This window comes from Gobio gobio (genome assembly GCF_949357685.1).
Source record: "Gobio gobio genome assembly, chromosome: 18".
NCBI lineage: Eukaryota > Metazoa > Chordata > Actinopteri > Cypriniformes > Gobionidae > Gobio > Gobio gobio.
In genome coordinates, this window is record NC_137111.1 from 30,006,910 (window position 1) to 30,012,558 (window position 5,649).

The following is a 5,649-nucleotide window of genomic DNA, read 5'->3' on the forward strand; positions in this document are numbered from 1 at the left end:
CCGCGAAAAGACTCGAGCGTCACTGACGTCATTAAAGTTTGAATGACCAAACTTTATTTGAACTAATTTAGCAAACGAATTTAACCAAATAAGGCCTGTTGTTGAACGGTCAAGATTTGAATATAAAAAAAAAAGTACAGTGCAGTGTGCAGTGTGCAGTGCACAGGTACTGAATACATATTGCAAATAGGTGTTATTGTCAAATATATGAAGTTTAGGATTAGTTAATCACTTGATGGATGTTTAGAAACAGTATGCAAAGTGTAACAGGTAAGTCAAAAACGCCACTCGTTTGTACACTTGCCTAAGGCGTCGTCATTGTTGCAGCATTTTGCTACAGTAACAATTTGTTTTATGACTTTTGTCCCTCTCAACAAAAAATCCAGTACCCTCATCGTGTACCCTATCTGTTGGATAAACAATTAAACACAATGAACCCCCATTTACATACATTAGACGAGAGTGAACTAATAAATGTATTTTTTGACTGAAAGCTTGAAGTGTGTTTTCAGGACAATTATATTTTCAGGTAGGGGCAAGTTGTCACACGTTTTAAATGCTATCAAGTCGTGTAGTAGGCTAATTACTATATTTGTGGAAGTCGTTTGGTACTTTTCTATGTTACATTTTACATTTTGCTGATTCATTCATTGTTTTATTTTTCGCCCGTGCTTGATAAACTGAGCTTTTAGCTGTTACAAAGTCTATAGGCAGTGGTTTTGAACCTTTTTGATTCAATGGACTATTCGAAGGCCCAAGAGGATTTATGTATTTCTTCTGTAATTATGGCACAGGCTTGTTTTCATTTAAAAAACAAAAAACAAAGCAAAACTGAGAATGTTTGTTTGTTTGTTTGTTTGTTTGTTTATTAATATAACCAAAATTAATTTTGTGGTTTCAAAAGTTTTAAGAACTATATGTTCAATAGTTTTTGGCTGGGGAGGGTTGAAATATGATTTCAGTTTACACATTGATTTTTTTTTAATTTTTTTTAAATACATTTAAAATAAATGTAACTACATTAAAGATAATTAAGTGAAACCATAGAACAGTGTCCAAACTCGGTCCTGGAGATTTTATTCAGGTTTGTTTACAGGTATAGTTCACCCAAAAATGAAAATTCTTTCATCATTTAGTCACACTCAAGTTGTTCCAAACCTATAAATATACATTTCTTTGTTCTGCTGAACACAAAGGAAGATATTTGGAAGAATGTTTGTAATCAAGCAGATCTTGGCAGCCATTGACTACCATAGTGGGGGTAAGAAAAAAACGATGGTAGTCAATGCTGCCGAGATCTGAGAATGATGACATACTTTTCATTTTTGGGTGAACTATCCCTTTAATTGGGGTTGGAGCTGAACTCTGTAGGACAGTGGCCCTCCAGGAGCAGGGTTGGACATCCCTACCCTGGGAAGTTTGCTGAGGCTCCTTAACGGGCCCGGCCCTGGCCCCCTGTTTGAGAACCACTGGTTTAAGGCATGTTTCAGTGTGACTACATGCCCTGCTAGTGCTATTGCGGATGTTAAATTAATTTGATTTGATTTTACTGGGCAAAAACGATGGAATCTTAAATAGATGTATTATTATTAATATTTGTAGCCAGTATTATGGTGTTTATACAGAAACTGTTTCTGAGAAATATTCACTGGAGTAAATGGTGTGACAACTAGCCTCAATCCCCCGCACATCAGCATATCACTTGTTCCCTGACAGGTTTCTTTTGTGGCAACACTCAAACCCTCCCTCCTAAACTATTTTTTTTTCTCTCAAACAGACTATAGCACATATCTTTTATTAATACTAGTGTGAATATATAAAATGTGAAATGTGACTTTCCCCTGCCATACTCTAAGAATGTGAATGCAGATGTCTTTGTTTTGGCTTCTTCAATTCCACTTTCATTAAAACTTGCAGTAATATGCCCAGTGTTTTCTTTGTCCGAAAATGCTCAAATATTCAGTAAATCTGCCTTTAAGCAGACACATATCATTACAGCTGAGAGCCCTGTATTGGAGTGTGTGATTGTATATTGCTTGTGTAGAGTGTCAAGCGTACGTGCTACACATTGTGCCTGGAGAGATTGATGTTTTGTCATCCACCTGCTTCTAAGCTGTAAAAGCAAGCGCAGCAAAGGCAAACCTACCCAGCTTCAAAATCCAAACAAAGAAATCTTAGTGGGCTGTTTACATATCTGTGGAAGGATATCTGGGCTTGTGTTGACGGGGTGCTAGAGTGGTTGAGAGATCAGTCCCTGCACAATGGGTGAGTGTTAAATGCTTTTTTTGTTTGCGACAGTGAGGAACAATTTAAAGCGATTTTGGCTCTGGCTGTGGTTTGGAGAGGGTGAGCCTGGCAACCTCATATAGGGAGAGAGAGAGAGAGAGGTTCCTCTTTCCCGTCGCATGCAGATTGTCGCAGCGTACACTGCACAGGGTTAATGGCAATCCGGAAAAAAAAAAAGGATTTAAACAATTATGCTTTTCGGAATTGCCGGAGAAACGTGGATTATTTATTTTCCCCTGCTACTGCCTTATTGCTGCGGCATCTGCCTTTCTTTTATACCTTTTGAGGAGCGTGATCTATTGTGCATTGTTTATCTCCAGCCATGGTCACTTCTCTGGAATGCAATTGGCTGGAACTACATCGTGTGGGTCTTGCTCCCTGCTTTTTTTTCTCCCTCTCCCTCTCTCTCTAACAGATTCTTTTGAAGCGAGACAAGAGCAGGGGTGGCCGATTTATCGCGCCTCTCTCTCCTTGCAATGCATTCATCTGAATGAGAATAAGGAGCTTTTGTTCTGTTCCGATCTCGGTAGACAAGCTTTAATGCCGTTTTTACGAACGGGTTTCAAAAAGGCATTGTAGATTGTGGGATCATTTTATATGTGCTACTTTATCTCATATATGATCTAAAACATTAGAACATGCTTGATTGTAATGTGTTTGTGCATTTAAACAATTTTTTTTTAGCATTTGTACATTTTTAGAAAAATATTATATTTAGAATATTATATATTTAACTGTTTTATTTGTTATTGTTGTTAATATTATTATTATTAGTAGTAATATTTATTAGTATTATATATAACATTATTTAATTTACTTTTTTGATAATCTATGTATTAGAGAAAATAGTTAGATTAATACTATTCTTTAAATTATATAATTTAGAGATCTTATTATAGTATGTTATTAAAAAAAATAGATATATAGATATATATAGATTTATATGTTTACTTTCTCAGCCTTGAACACCTGTGCATACTAAGCAGACAGAGAAAGTGAACCACTATGATGTAGACTTTGGCATGTGTATTAGTTGCAGCTTTACCAGAGCTCCCATAGCTGCCCATTATTTGAATGACTGGTGTAATGAGACGGATCAAACCCGGTGCTGAACTGACCAGGGAAGCCGTGCATGTCAGCTATTTGGCCAGGGTCCTGGACCATCATTACACTTTCTTTATGGAGCCATTCAGACTGTACATGAAGCACAATATGTCAGTGGAAATTAAAGTGTCCCAGCACTCTCCCCTCGTTCCTGCTCATTTACCGTGTGCACTGGCCGTTAGCCTTTGCATGTCTGTAATGGGACACCTTCCCATGTCTCGCCACCAGCCAAATACTTCAAAGTTATATACTGCTTATATAGTGCACCAGTGGCTAAAAGTCAAAGTTGGATTTAAAAAAAAACCACAGTATCATATTTTTGCTTTAGTTGTTGTTTAAAGAAGTAAATATAATAAAACCACTGTGGTATAGATGTTCCATGAAGATATTTTGTAAATTTCCTACCGTAAATATAAAAAAAAATTATTATTAGTAATAATATGCATTGCTAAGGAGGAGTTAAGGACTTAATTTGGACAAATTCAAAGGCGATTTTCTCAATATTTAGATTTTTTTTGCACCCTCAGATTCCAGATTTTCAAGTTGAATATTGGACAAATATTGTCCTATCCTATACAGCTTATTTATTCAACTTTCAGACAACGTTTTCAGATTGATTGATTGGTTTTGTGGTCTAGGGTCACATTTTATGTTATTATGAAACCTTTTTTTTTTCATATAATTTTTAAAGACTAAAAAAATGACATATTCATAAAAAAGGTGTGACAGCTAGCCCCAGACCCCCTACATTGTTTGTGCCAACTGTAGTATTGACTATAGTAGGAATTAGCTGAAGTGCTTATCCAGTTATGCTCAGCTGTTAGCACACTGGCACCCATCCACTGCAGTGTGTCTGAATGTACACTACGACTAATTTGCTGTATCACGCTCTGGACCAAACCCTTTTCTTGTGGAGGTGAGGCAGGCAGTGTGAAGACTTAGCCTGGATTACAGGACTTCAGAGATAGCGCTGAATCCAGCCTCCTGTCTGACATGAATTGATCGGATTAGAAAGGGTGGATTCCATCCTTGAGGGGAAACCAAGCACGTTGTATATAATTGACTTTTTTTCTCCCTCCATGTCTTGTGGGTTGGCAGCGCTCGCAGAAGGGAATACTTTGGTGGGTAAATATCAGAAAGGACTCGGGTTTGACCAGGTTGGCGGAGGCTTAGAAAGCCGATCGATATCACTGGTGTTGAGTTGCAGCGGCAGCCCATGGACACGGCGCAGAGGAAGCGTATCTAGGCTGTGATGCTCGACCTGCACATCCACCGAGGTCCAAACGACTCTGCCACGGGTCTTGTTTCAGAGGGTTTGGGTTGTTTACCTCTTTGGTGCTCCTTTTCACCCCCACCCCATCCTCTGCTCTCTTAAAATAGACACACGTGCTCCAGCTCATCAGAGTGGCATGGATAAGGTTTTATCTCTTTTGGTAAATCCTAGTGTCAAAAGTGGAACTCTCACTTACAGCTTTGAGTCGGGCACAACCGGTAACCTTTGAAGTGTGTGTGGAGAACAATCACAGTCATGTGAGAAGGGCTTGGTAAATGTTAGTTCACTTCAGGAAAAAAAAAATTACAACAGTCTTTGCTCTTTTCATGAATGATGGCTCTCAGCTGGTGTAGTTCGGTTGTAACTTTACAGTATCTCCTTCAAGGTCATTAAATAAAATTAAATGACATTTATCCATCAGATGTTTTAGGACGGAAAGATCAGCTGTATGTTTTATGTATGTATGTTTTAATCAACTTTTTTATTATTATACATTTCCTTTAAAGTAGCAACATTTCTTTTTTCTTTAGTTATTTTTTAGTTACCCAGGATTTGTGACCTTTTAAGCAAGTTTAAAACATTTAAGCAGCATACCAACCCCTATATATATATATATTATATATATGATGTAATGTAATGTAATGAGCCCATTTCATCTTCAATATTGTGTCATTAGAGCAGAGTCTCTGTGAAAAATTGCAATTCTTCACATAACCACGTGTTAAAAACTGAGAACCTCTACCGTTTTGGCAACGAATTAGGTTGAGCTTAATGGATCAATTTTTTGATTATTAAAGCCAAGTCTCTGTGCCGAGGCGTAATGCGTTCAGCATTGATTCCTCTCCAGCCTTTTATTGCCGTTACTCCAATGCCTCTCACATTTAAAAGATATGTTCACACGAATAAAGATTTTACAAAGTGACACGGAGATAAATAAGATCTTGGAGTGCAGAGATCACATTCTTAAAGGAAGGTACAGACTGGAG